Genomic DNA, 14,243 nt, shown 5'->3' with positions numbered 1-14,243 from the left:
GGGATGGGCATTGAACGCCCATTAGGGGGTTGATCCACACTGCCTTGTGCTTCTTGGTGGGTGTTGAACGCCCCAAAGGGGCTGATTGGGCGTTCAAGGCTAGAAAGGGGATAGTTCATGGGCGTTCAACTCCTAATATGGGCAGGCTTCTTTGAAGAAAAGTATAGACCATTATATATTTTTGGAAATATCTGAAGTTAGCCTTCCAACTCTGTTGAGAATGCGTCATTTGGACCTCTGTAGCTCTAGAAATTCCTGTTCGAGTGCATGGAGGTCAGAATCTAATAGCATCTGCTACGCTTTCCTCACCTCTGAATCAGACTTTGCCAAAACTCCTCAATTTCAGGCAGAATTTATCTGAAATCATTAGAAAACACAACAACTCAAAGTAAAATCCAAAAATATGAATTTTTCACTAAAACCTTTGAAAATATAATGAAACTTAAATAAAACATAACTAAAACAATATGAAAATGATGCAAAAGAGTGTATAAAATATCCGCTCATCATCTTCCTAGGATTATGGAGACATTTTCATCCTCTTCCTTTTCAAGAATTACAAAATCCGTTGGGAGGAATATCCGCTCATCATCTTCCATGTGCATGCTTCAAGGATTTATCTGCCATTTGTAATGCTATCCTTGTTGGTTGTTCCTCTTTGATTTATAGCTTCTTCATCATAGTCAAGGGCATTAAATTTATGCTTGCACCCAGATCACATAGGGCTTTCTCAAAGGTAGTGCTCCCAATGATACATGGAATTTGAAAGCTCCCTAGATCTGGCATCTCCCTTGGTAAGTTACTTTGAATTATGGCACTACATTCCTTGGCCAAGACCATTGTCTCATCTCCCTTTAAAGGTTTTTTCTTTGACAACAACTCCTTCATGAATTTAACATAGAGAGGAATTTTCTCCAAAACCTCAGCAGAAGGAATATTGATTTGTAACTTTCTAAAAACTTCCAAGAACTTTGAAAACTACTTGTCCTTGGTCTACTTTTGAAGCCTCTGAGGATATGGCATTTTGGTCTTGTACTCGGGTGCCTTTGGCAATGTCGGATGTGTGTCAAGAGTGACCAGAAAGGGGTTGTCTGCACGCCTAGGAGGGGATGTTCGACCTCCTCATTTTTCTCCTCCAGAGCTTCTTTTTCAACAGGCTCCTCACTAATCTTTGCCTCTAAACCTACCACTGGTCCACTTACCAAGGCGATAACCTTGCACTCCTCTCTTAGATATGGAATTGTGTTACTAGGAAGGGTATTGGTGGTTCTCTTATCAATCTCAGCAACCTTTGTGGCTATTTGGCCCATCTGAACCTCCAAGTTCCTAAGTAAAGCTTTGGTTTCCTACATAAAACTACGTTGATTCTTGGAGAGTTCAGCAACAATAGCTGCCAAGTCTGGAGCATTCAGAGTCTGAGCCTGGGGTTGTTGTGGTTGAGAGGGTTGGAACTTGTAACGACCCACAATTTTGAAAATATAAATATAAATAAGTTATAATTCATTTTAAAAATTGGAGTTCTTTATTTTAGAAACTATTTTATTATAAGTCATTAAATTAATTTTATAACTATTTGAGTTCAATTAAATTCAGATTCTTATTTATATTTTTATTATGATAAAATATTTTACATAATTAAAACTATAATTTTATTAATTTATAAATAATAAAAATTATATATATTTTTAATTTAAAAAAAATTTAGTTAAAAATATTATTATCAAGTTTGATATCCGCCGATATGAGTAAATATCGGTACTACTTCTCGGTGAACGTAACCTTGCTAATGCTTTACTGTATATCTTTTATTGTTAATGTTGCTAATGTCATTTAAATTATTAACTCATATATATTATTACTTGTGTTTTAATATATCCAGTTTTCATAAGTATCCGTTTAGGATATTTATAACTTGAATCGCTGACTCGACAGCTCCAAACTGTGACACATCCCCCTCCCTTGCCACCACATTATCACCACTTTATTCTTTTATTTCATTCAGCTAAACCAAGAGGGAAAAGAGGGGGAGAGACCGTGAGTGGGAGAAGAGAGATTCCATGGAAGCCACAAACCTTCAGCATCTGATTTCTTGATATCTGTAACTCTAATAAAAAATCTAATCTGATAAAAGTGTTTTTATCCTCCTCCTCTATACATTGGCATCACTTTTTTCGGTAGAAGTTGACGGTGACGTAGCTCCCCTTCCCCTTGAGTTTGGAGGCACAGACATTTTCTTCTTCAGCAGCTTGACCAAAAAGCTTCTCCGGAGTTTCCGTTGTTTTGATTTCATATAGAGGTAGGGTTTTGATAATTTCTCACTGATTAAATTGATATTGTATAAGTGAATTAATGTTGTGATTGATTTTTGATTGAATTTAACTGAATTTATTTTGAATTTTTGTGATACATTGATATTTATGATTAGTTTAGGATTTGGTCGATTTAAGTGTAGCCAAGAACCAAATTATTTTGATGAATTCAGGGCTGGAATGTTGTTGGTGATCAAGTGGAATTAGTGAAATTTAATGATGACATTGAGGTTTAATAAGAAATAAATTGATGACATGATTTGAGATACGAAAATGGTTTGATATTGGAAGTGTTTTGATTTTTAATTGGTTTGATTTTATAAATGTTTTGATATTAGAAATGGTTTTGATTTATTGGAAACGATTTGAAAGAGTTTGAGAAATGATTTTGATGGGACCCGGAAAGGGTGGCAAAGTCCGAGTTTTAGGGGAGATGCTGTCGAAATTTTGTTATAAAATTTAAGACTTTGTTTGAAATGTTATTTAGAAAAAAATTGGATTTGAGAAATTGTATTATTTGATTTTTGATTTATTAAGAAAATAGTTATATTTCGAGTTTAATTCATTTAAGAAAAGTATATGTTTTGAGTTCGATTTATTGAGAAAAGAATTATTTTATGACTTTAAATTATTTAAGAAAAGTATTAAGTTTTAAGGTTGATTTAAATATGAAAGGTCTTATGTTTTGAATTTGACTTAAGAATTTCATTCGGAGGAGTTTTAGTAAACTTTAAAAGTAATTGAATTTTAATTGAATGATTTTGTTTTGCGACCTCTTGGAAAAATTTAAAGAACTAGTTTTAAGGATGAAACTCGGATTGGTTTTGGTTTGAAATTGGTATGGAACTTCTGAATTATATGATTTGGTTTTGATTTGATTTAGAAACTTTATTTGATTGAATTCAATTTAAGAAAACAATGATCGTTAAGGATTTATAATGAACTTAAGAAAATGAGATTGGTTGTCACTCCCCTAAAGTCTAGAGGCCTTGTTGAGGGGTTTAACTAATAAATGGTTTTTCTTTGTCTTTGAAAGAAGAATTGGTTTAAGTGAAATTGTTTTAAAGGTTTTGGAGAATGTCACAAAGAGGTGGTTTTGGTTTTAAAAGATAAAGAGAAGATAAATCGACATGTGTGATTATGCGAATGATTGAAAGGTCACGAGAGTGTGACAGAAAGTAACTAGTTATGGTGCCGAAGTGAAAATGTTAAGCCATGGGCTTTGTATGTGAATAATTGTGCGGGGACGCCCGTAAATATGGAATGGCTTCTAGGAAAAAAGGTCACATGCTTCAACTGGAGAATCAGTGCCTGCAAGTACCTCAAGAGGTCATGTTCAACATGCTTCAGTTGGAGAATCAGCACTTGCAAGAAGTAGAAACTTGCAGAGGTTATGTCGCTGGAATGCCTTATCCGACTTGCGATTGTATTGCGTCGGGTGTAGGTCAAAACCGACAAATGAGCTCATTACCTGTGATAGTAATAGGCATGCATCATCTCTGTTTGCATATTTTGCATTTGGTTCGGTGTTGTGAATTGTTTGTGATTGCTTGAGTGTTTTTGTGATTTTCATTGCTTGTTAATTTGAACTTCTATGACTGGTTATTGTTCTGGGTCCTTGTGCTGGGCTGTGAATTAAATTGAGCTGTGATAATCCCGACTTAACTAACTACCCTGACTCTACTAAGAACTCCCCAGTTCTTACCCCCTATTTCTACCTTTTTCAGCTACAGGTGCAAAGGTTTAGTGCGGAGCTACAGGAGCATAAAAGATTATGTTAACGAGTTAAGTTGTTAGATTTTATTTTTCCCTCGTCGTTTATTGTTTTTAGTTTTTAGAGGGGCAGAATTTGCTTTTGAGAATTGTGGAATAAGTTTATGTGTTAATGTTATGTGAATATATATACCTTTATGGTTCAGTGATTTAAAATAAAGGTTTTTCATTTTCTTAATTAAAAGTTTCACTACGTATTCGCAAAGGCTCAATATTAAATAAATATAGTATGAAAATAAAAGAGTAAAGGTATGTGACACTCGAACTTTTAGTGTGATCATGAGGTGCTAAAAGTTAGAGTGTTACATTATGGTATCAGAGCAGTCCTTCATGTAGAGCCTTGGGAAATGGACTAACTATGCTTCATTGTATACTCTGAGTGTCTGTCATGCAATAGGACTTGTCTTAATTATTAGAATTTGAATTTTACATGCATGACTATCTGTTGATTAATGCTATTAGTCTACCGTTGCATACTCCACGGTATTAAGTTTGGCCAACTTAAAATTAATGGTTTATATATATGGGGACACTAATAGATTATCATAGACGAAACAAAAGTAATAGGTAATACGAATCATGAGGTTTTGGGGACGTTAGAGGTTACTTTTGAGGGTTTACTCCATTTCAAAGTATGATCTTTGTTCGTGCCGTGCAACTTAGTGCTCCATTTTCTTCTTTTATCATTTACATTGAAGTTTCTTGCTTCAGATTTTCCTTTTGGAATATGATTTGACTATATTTCAACCATTCCTTATCACTCCTGTATATCTCTGCTCGATTGTAATTCTAACTATTCACTTGATACATTTGAAACATTCATACTTGATATTGCTCATATTCCTCTTTAATAACCATGTGTTCTTTGATTTGGCTTTGAACTTGGTTTCTTATAATAATGATTCTTAAGTCTTTGAAGACGTTAGATGTTCTTTCTTGATTAGTTTGCACTAAAGCATGTACTCTTACCGTGCTACGTAATAGGCATACTATTTATTCATTTATTTTTCATCTCTTTCGTCCCTTGTTTTAATTCCTTTCGAAACCAGATTTGATTATCCATCTTTATCATTATTTGTATACTTCTTCACAAATCCTTTACCCTTCGATCTGATTTTGAATTTGTTTTGACGCAACGCATAAATTCTCAATATCTTCCTTTATTTTGTATTCCTTTGATTAAGCTTGAGTTTGTTTATGCCATGAGCAATTTCTGGATGTGACAAGCAATACGTTAGTTCAGCGAGATACGATTGTCATGAAAAACATACTGTTCTCTTCATCGAGATGGCCTAAAGGAAATAGATTACTTGTAGATGGATCCTTTCTGAACTTTTATCCTTGGCATTGCTTATATTCTCCTTCAAGCATCTTGTACCCTTTGATCTTGAGCTAGATTTGGGGCAATAATCAATCTTTAATTCTTCGAAAACATTATCATTGAGCTTGGTTATCTATATTTATGAACCTAGTAATTTAGCTTGAATTTGCTTCGACTTATTCTACTACCTTTTCTTTTATTGTTCCTATCCAAGTTCCTTTTCTCAGATTTCTCCTTAGGATACAATTTAACTCTCTTCTTGACGAATTTTGTATTTTGTGCACTCCTGTTTAATTTTGATCCTACTCATCTTCTCGAATTCTTGTAACTATTATCCATGATGTTCAACCTTTTTCTTTCTGGATTTTGGATTTCTTTGTTCAAACTTGAGCTTATTTGTTAAAATTACAAGTCTTCGGATCCTAAGTTTAATTTGCATTAAACCTATCATACAACTTCTGCACCACACTAAACTTTTTCAATCATTTTTACACTATATTATTTTCCTTATGTTTGAAAACTTAACCTGTCAAATCTTTCAGTTTATCTTTGACATAATTGAAAGAGAAGTTAGTATGAATCTTTTACATCTTGTATCAATTTTCGAGGGCGAAAATTTTTGTAAGTTGGATAAAATGTAACGACCCACAATTTTGAAAATATAAATATAAATAAGTTATAATTCATTTCATAAATTGGAGTTCTTTATTTTAGAAATTATTTTATTATAAGTCATTAAATTAATTTTGTAACTATTTGAGTTCAATTAAATTTAGATTCTTATATATATTTTTATTATGATAAAATATTTTACATAATTAAAATTATAATTTTATTAATTTATAAATAATGAAAATTATTTATATTTTTTAATTTAAGTAATTTATATTTTTAACTTAAAAACAAAGTTTAGTTAATAATATTATTATCGAGTTCGATATCCGCCGATATGAGTAAATATCGGTACTTCTCGGTGAACGTAACTTTGCTAATGCTTCACCGTATATCTTTTATTCTTAATGTTGCTAATGTCATTTATATTAGTAACTCATATATATTATTACTTGTGTTTTAATATATCCAACTTTCATAATTATCCGTTTAGGATATTTATAACTTGAATCGCGCTGACTCGACAGCTCCATACAGTGACACATGCCCCCTCCCTTGCCACCACATTATCACTACTTTATTGTTTTATTTCATTCAGCTGAACCAAGATGAAAAAGAGAGGGAGATACCGGGAGTGAGAGACGAGAGATTCCATGGAAGCCACAAACCTTCGGCGTCCAATTTCTTGAGATCCGTAACTCCAATAAAAAATCGAATCCGATAAAAGTATTCATATCCTCCTCCTCTACATATTTTCGTCACTTTTGTTCAGTAGAAGTTGACGGTGACGTAGCTCCCCTTCCCCTTGAGTTTGACCAATTGGAGTTCTAGGAGGCACAGACCTTTTAGTTCTTCACCAACTCGATCAAAAAGATTCTTCAGAGTTTTTGTTGTTTTGATTTCATATGGAGGTAGGGTTTTGATAATTTCTCACTGGTTAAATTAATATTGGATAAGTGAATTGATGTTTTGATTGATTTTTTATTGAATTTGACTGAATTTATGTTTAATTTTTGTGATATATTGATATTTGTGATTAGTTTGGGATTTGGTCGGTTTAAGTGCAGCCAAGAACCGAATTATTTTGATGAATTCAGGGCTGGGATGTTGTTGGTGATCAAGTGGAATCGGTGAAATTTGATGATAACATTGAGATTTAATAAGAAATGAATTGATGATATGATTTGAAATATGAAAATGGTTTGATTTTGGAAGCGGTTTGATTTTTAATTGGTTTGATATTATAAATGTTTTGATATTAGAAATGATTTTGATTTATTGGAAACGATTTGAAAGAGTTTGAGAAATGGTTTAGATGGGACCCAGAAAGAATGGCAAAGTTCGAGTTTTAGGGGAGATGTTGCCGAAATTTTGTTATAAAATTTAAGACTTTGTTTGAAATGTTATTTAGAAAAAGATTGGATTTGAAAAATTGAATTATTTGATTTTTGATTTATTAAGAAAATAGTTACGTTTCGAGTTTAATTCATTTACGAAAAGCATATGTTTTGAGTTCAATTTATTTAGAAAAGAATTATTTTACGACTTTAAATTATTTAAGAATAGTATTAAGTTTTAAGGTTGATTTAATTATGAAAGGACTTATGTTTTGAATTTAACTTAAGAATTTTATTCAGGGGAGTTTTAGTAAACTTTAAAAGTAATTGAATTTTAATTGAATGATTTTGTTTTGTGACCTCTTGGAAAAAGTTAAAGAATTAGTTTTGAGGATGAAACTCGGATTAGATTTGGTTTGAAATTGGTTCAGAACTTCTAAATTGTATGATTTGGTTTTGATTTGATTTAGAAACTTTATTTGATTGAATTCAATTTAAGAAAATAATGATCGTTAAGGATTTCTAATGAACTTAAGAAAATGAGATTGGTTGTCGCTTCTCTAAAGTCTATAGGCCTTGATGAGGGGTTTAACTAATAAATAATTTTTCTTTGTCTTTTGAAAGAAGAATTGGTTTAAGTGAAATTGTTTTAAAGGTTTTGGAGAATGTCACAATGATGTGGTTTTGGTTTTAAGAGAAAAATATAAGATAAATCACCACGTGTGATTATGAGAATGATTGAAAGGTCACAAGAGGGTGACGGAAAGTAAATAGTTATCGTGCCGAAGTGAAAATGTTAAGCCATGGGATTTGTATGTGAATGATTGTGCGGGGACGCCTGTAAATATGGAATGGCTTCCAGGAGAAAGGGTCACATGCTTTAGCTGGAGAATCAGCGCCTACAAGAAGTAGAAACTTGCAGAGGTTATGTCGCTGGATTGCGTCAGGTGCGGGTCGAAATCGACAGATGAGCTCATTACATGCGATAGTAATAGGCATGCATCATTCCTGTTTGCATATTTTGCATTTGGGGTTAATCTCTGATAAGCGGATATTTTATACGCTTTTTTGTATCATTTTCATATAGTTTTTAGCATGTTTTGTTTAATTTTATTAAGTTTTCTGATGTTTTAGTGTTAAATTCACATTTTTGGATTCTACTTTGAGCTTTTGTATTTTTGTGCAATTTTAGGTAATTTCTGGCTGTAATTGAGGAGCTAGAGCAAAAGTCTGATTCAGAGACAGAGCAAGCACTGCAAATGCTGTCCGGATCTGACCTCCTTGCATTCGGAAGAGCTTTTCTGGAGCTATAGAAGTTCAAATGAAGCGTGCTCAACGGCTATGGAAAGCTGACTTCCAGAGCTTTCTAGAAATAAATAATAGTTTATACTTGGCTTCAGATTTGTAGGCTCAAAACTGGCGTCCAACGCCAGCCTCCTTCCCCCTTTCAGGCGTCCAACGCCCAAAGAGGATCCCCTAGCCAGTGTTCAACACCTTAGAGGCCTCCTAGCACATGGATCTCATCAAATCTCAGCCCAAACACTAACCAAGTGGGTCCCAAAAGTGGATCTTAGCACTAAAAAGATTGTTTTACCCTTACTAGTCATTAGTTTAGTATTTAAGGGATTAGATTTATGTTATTCAGACATCATCTACCATATTTTCATTTTATCATTATATTTTCTTATCAGTATGAGTTTCTAAATCTCCTAGGTTGAGGGGAGGAGCCATGCTGAGTTCTATGAATTAATTAAAGTATTACTATTTCTCATCAATCCGTGTTTGATTTAATTTAAAGATGTATATTCGTTCTTCAACACGGTGAATGAGATGATCCATGACAATCAACTCTGTTCATCATACTGAGACCGCGTGCCTGACAACCACCCGTGTCTACTTGGGTTCGTGTAAATACGTGACTGGAAAGCATCAAACCGCTAGCTTGATTATACATCTCTCAGACGGCTAATCCACGACTTCGTTAGGGACTTCTCAAGACACCAGTTTAGCCGAATTACGGGGAGATTAGGGTGTCTGTGTTAAAGGCTAGAACCCAAAGGAGCAGCATTCTCTGATCCGGAAGATTCGACCTTGTCTGTGGCGTTTTGAGTAGGATCACCAAAGAGAATGAACTGCTAGAGCTTCACCCTCATTCAGATTGGATGACCGTGGCCATACGGCATCACTACTAGAAAAATAGTTACTATAGATGGATATTTCCAGCAGATTTTATCCCACGGAAATTCAGACGGAATTTGCGAGGAATTTTTTGTTGGAAACAAAAAAATGAATTACCATAAATTACAGACGAAAAAGAGAATCTGATGCATATTTTCAGAAAACGAAAAACGAATTCCAAATACACAAAACTAACCGGCAAGTGCACCGGGTCGTATCAGGTAATAAAACTCACGGGAGTGAGGTCGATCCCACAGGGATTGAAGGATTGAGCAATTTTAGTTTAGTGGTTGATTTAGTCAAGCGAATCAAGAGTTGATTTGAGTGGTTTGTATTCGACAGAAGCTAAATTGCATGAAATTAAAAGGGAGAAGGGTAAATTGTAGAAAATTAAAGAGCAAAGAAAGTAAATAAGCTGAATCTTAAAGAACAAGTAATGTAAATTTCAGAAACTTAGATTGCAAGAAATGTAAATTGCAGAATCTTAAAGTGCAAGAAATGTAAATGGCTTGAATGGTAAAGGGAATTGGGAAGTGGATTTGCAGAAATTAAACAAGGAACAATAAATTGCAACAAACAGGAATGTAGAAGATGGATTCAATTGAACCGGATCTTGATAAAAATGGAAATCAGCTTGGTGTAGCAACGAAACAGGGAAATTGAAATTTAAAGCTGTAGATCTCAGGACCCAAGAGACTAGATAACCAAGTCTAGATCTCGCTGCCTTCCTAGATCCAGCAAGAACAATTGCAAGGGAAATGTAAATTGCAGAGAGAATAGAAGAAGAAGCAATGAACAGAAATTGAAATTTGATTATGCATAAAATTAAACAAGATCCAAAGGTGAGATTGAAACAGAAGTTCTTCAATTCTCCACCTAAGATCCCAAGCAAGAAATGTAAAGAGTGCTCAACAAGAACCAGGAAGAAGAGAGATCAATTCTCCTCCCCAATTCTCTAGAATTCTAAAAAAAACAATTCAAAAATGTAAAGTGAGTTCTCTACTGTAAGTGTTACCAAAATTCTAAAAGGAAGCTCCCCTAAAACTTAAATCCTAAGCTATTTATACACTTTCTTCAAATGGTCTTCAAGCCTTGAATTGGGCCTTTGTTCTTGATGGAATTGGGTTGATAAAGGCCTTGGTTGATTGCTCTTGGAGTTGGAGAAAGATCCATTGTGAACCGGGTTGAAAAACATAAAAGCTTGAGTAAAAGTTTGAGTAAAAGTTTAAGGCAAACTTTTACTCAAACTTTTTATACCAGATTGCTTAAACTTGCTGCTACCAACGTTTGAGCCAAAGTTTGAGGTCAAACTTTTGCTCAAACGTTGGCCCCCTTGTAAATGTGTGTGTCGCCAACGTTTGAGCAAAAGTTTGACCTCAAACGTTGGCGCAAACTTTTTCCTCCAGGGTGTGCAAGTGTGGCGCCAACGTTTGAGCAAAAGTTTGACCTCAAACGTTGGCGCAAGCTTTTTCCTCCAAGGTATTGATTTTGTGATGCCAACGTTTGCCAAAAAGTTTGAGGTAAACGTTGGCTCAAGCTTTTCTGCCAAAAGTTTGAGCTAAAGTTTGAGGTCAAACTTTTGCTCAAGCTTTTTTCCTCTGGAGTGTTTTTCAATTCTTCCAAAAGTTTGAGCTAAAGTTTGAGGCAAACTTTTGCTCAAGCTTTTTGTTCTCTCTTGCTCCTAGCCATTCCTTCTTCCTTCAACCTTCTTCAAAACTCTTTTCACCTATCATCAATCAACCAAACACATCAAAGCTTTGCTCAAAATCATGAGTTTGTTATTCTTTCATAATATATGACAATTATAGCATAGAATCTCATGAAATTGCATTAATTCATCCATGGTTGATTAAATCAAAGGAAACATGGAAATTTACCCAATTGGCTTGCTTATGGCTCAAGAAAGTGCATAAATCAATTGAAAACAAAAGAAAAAGGCTAGTGAAACTAGGCTAAGATGACTTGTCATCACAACACCAAACTTAAAGCTTGCTTGTCCCCAAGCAAGAAAAGAATTATGCTCAAAGGTTCTTTCAATCAGAATGGATTTGAAAAATTACATGTACTATCCTGTGAGTGAAGTGATCAAGTGACAGTGTGGTGAACTCTAAATTATATGCTCATGCAAGGGCTTCAGTGCTTACTAGTCCCCACATATTGGAAGTCTTAGGTCTTAGGACTTTCATCCAAATGGTATCATGGAGATCTCTTTATATGTAATCACCTTGAAGCAGCTAATAGTTTTTGTGCTTTGGCCTTGACTCTAAGTGTCATGTCTCAAAGCGGCTCTTTAGATAAACTTTCAATCAATACTCCTAAACCAGTTGGTTTTAAGGTATTAGGTGTTAAAGCACCCCTAAGGATTTACTTGCTCAAGCCTCTTTCTTTGACACAATTCAACCACAAGCATTTACTAGGATAACAACTCTTTGAGTTTTTGTTTCTCTTTTCTTTTCTGCCTAGTAATTGATGCTCAGAGCCTTGGGCCATGTTCTTTCATTTTTTTTTTGTATTTTCTTTCTTTTGTTTGCTGCTTCTTGGATCAATAAATGTTTGAGAATCTCCACAACACTTCTTTGAACTCTATGTCCCGCCTATGAGCTCCCATGCAAGTTTTCATAAGCATGCAACCTCAATACATAATTATACAACTAGAACCACCACTTCTCCTAATCTTTTGCTTGCCTTAAAATTGTTTAATTCCTCAATCCTTCTTTTCAAAGAACTTTCATGTGATGCATTTTTTTGAAAAATTGAGTGCAAACAAGTTTTGGAGAGTATGATGTTGTAAATGATCAAGCATCTTGCTTATTAAATTTTAGAAAAAAAAAACCATACTAAACAGACAGATAATCAGGGAAACAAAACCACTCTCAATCATAACAGTGTTTGATGTAATATAATCACTTAACAATACAACCTTTTGGAGTTCGCTTGCTTTACTCCTCATCATCATCATCACTGATCCACACATTCCTCTTTCATCTCTTTGGTTGATGATGCTTAATCCTTCCAAAAACTTGTATGGACCTATGCAATGATATTAAGAGTTGCTTGTTCCCCAAGCACTTAGAAACAATGATTAGCATGCATGATTTATTTATGGGCTTTTGTACTTACTTTGGTGTGGGAACACCAAACTTAGTACCTTGCCAATGGTTCTTGTTCATCAAACTAACCAGATGTGAAACTCTTTTTCTTTGCTAAAAGTAGTAAAACTGAAAACTAGGAAACAACAGAATAGTTAACTAGTTTATCTAAATGCTTGAAGCTAACATTATGCAGAAAGTGAGAATGCATTTTATGATGAAATTTTGGTGGAACACCAAACTTAGAATCCTTCATTCTCCCTTAAATTGTTTTGGTGTGAAACACCAAACTTAGCTCCTTATAATATAGATGAAGTTAATTAACCTTTTTATTAAAATAACTATGGAAAGAAAACTACCTCAGGTTGGGTTGCCTCCCAACAAGCGCTCTTTTATTGTCATTAGCTTGACATCCTTCATCTTCTGATCATGTAAGTTGAGGCTTCTGTTGCCTTTGGTTTCCCCCTCTCACCGTGGGCTTTTCCTTGATGATTGTTTCTTTTCCCGTAGCCTTCTCACTTTTTTCCATAACTGCTTTCCCTTTCATCCCAGCAGCTTTTTCACTGTTCTTTGGGTCATCTTCAGTGGCCCTTAGAGATATATTTGCCTCTCTCTCGCCCAATTCAGCAAGGTTTTGAACCAGTTGTTCCATTTGCCTTTCAACTCTTCTGAGTGATGCCTCTTGGTTCCTGCTTATCATCTCTTGATTTTTCCTTATTTCTTCCTGCTCTATTGTTATCATTTCTTGAACTTTCATGAATCTTTCCATCATCATTTCTAGAATATAGAGTCTTTGGGAGTTTAGAATCAGTTGTGGTTGTGTCAACTGTGATGGTTGATGAGAGTCATTTTGGGCGAGTGGTGAGATAGGACGGGGTTGGAAGTGTGTGTATTGGGATGGTGTGTGATGATTGTTGTTGTGGGGGTGGTTTTTATGTTGGTTTTTGAAGTAGGGGTTGTTACAATTAAAGTCCCTTGGTTTTTTATTTTGGTTTTCAACCCCTCTCCAGTTAGATTGAGTTCTCCAGGGTGGGTTGTACACATCATTCTGAGTCCTACGTTGGAACATGCTTGAGGAGCTGTCTGGAGAGCATGATCGCTCATGACTTGGTTGCTCATAGTTAATTACTCCAGAACCTTTTTCAGGTTGATTCCAACAATGGGAATTTTGAGGTGAGTTCTGTGCATTTGCCACAGCATGTTGCAGTTCATCTACTTTTCTGTTAATCAGCTCCAATTGTTGCTTAAGCTGTTGATGTATCTGCTCGCTTTGGGCCATGATTGCGCGAATACCTTCAATTTCCTTCTCTTGTGCGAATGGTTGCACTCCTGCCTCTGGTTTAACAGTTCTTTGAGGTGGCTTCAGCTTGACTAGGAGTTCACTCATTAGTTCTTCCCATCCGATGATGTTTCCTTGTGGGAAAGCTTCAAACCATTGAGCAATGTCGTTCATGGTGATGAGTGGTTGCTTGTCATCTAAGGTGGGGATATCGCTCCCATGATTACTGGCATTCATTGAGTTCCCTTCCATGGTCTGCACAATCACATACAGTTCAAATGAAGATAGAGTATATTTATGCCAGGATATGATTAAAGGGTTAGTTAACGCAATGTGTCAAACAGT

This window comes from Arachis hypogaea, chromosome 19, assembly GCF_003086295.3.
Source record: "Arachis hypogaea cultivar Tifrunner chromosome 19, arahy.Tifrunner.gnm2.J5K5, whole genome shotgun sequence".
NCBI lineage: Eukaryota > Viridiplantae > Streptophyta > Magnoliopsida > Fabales > Fabaceae > Arachis > Arachis hypogaea.
The sequence above is the reverse complement of the archived record's forward strand: the minus strand, read 5'-3'. Positions refer to the sequence as shown.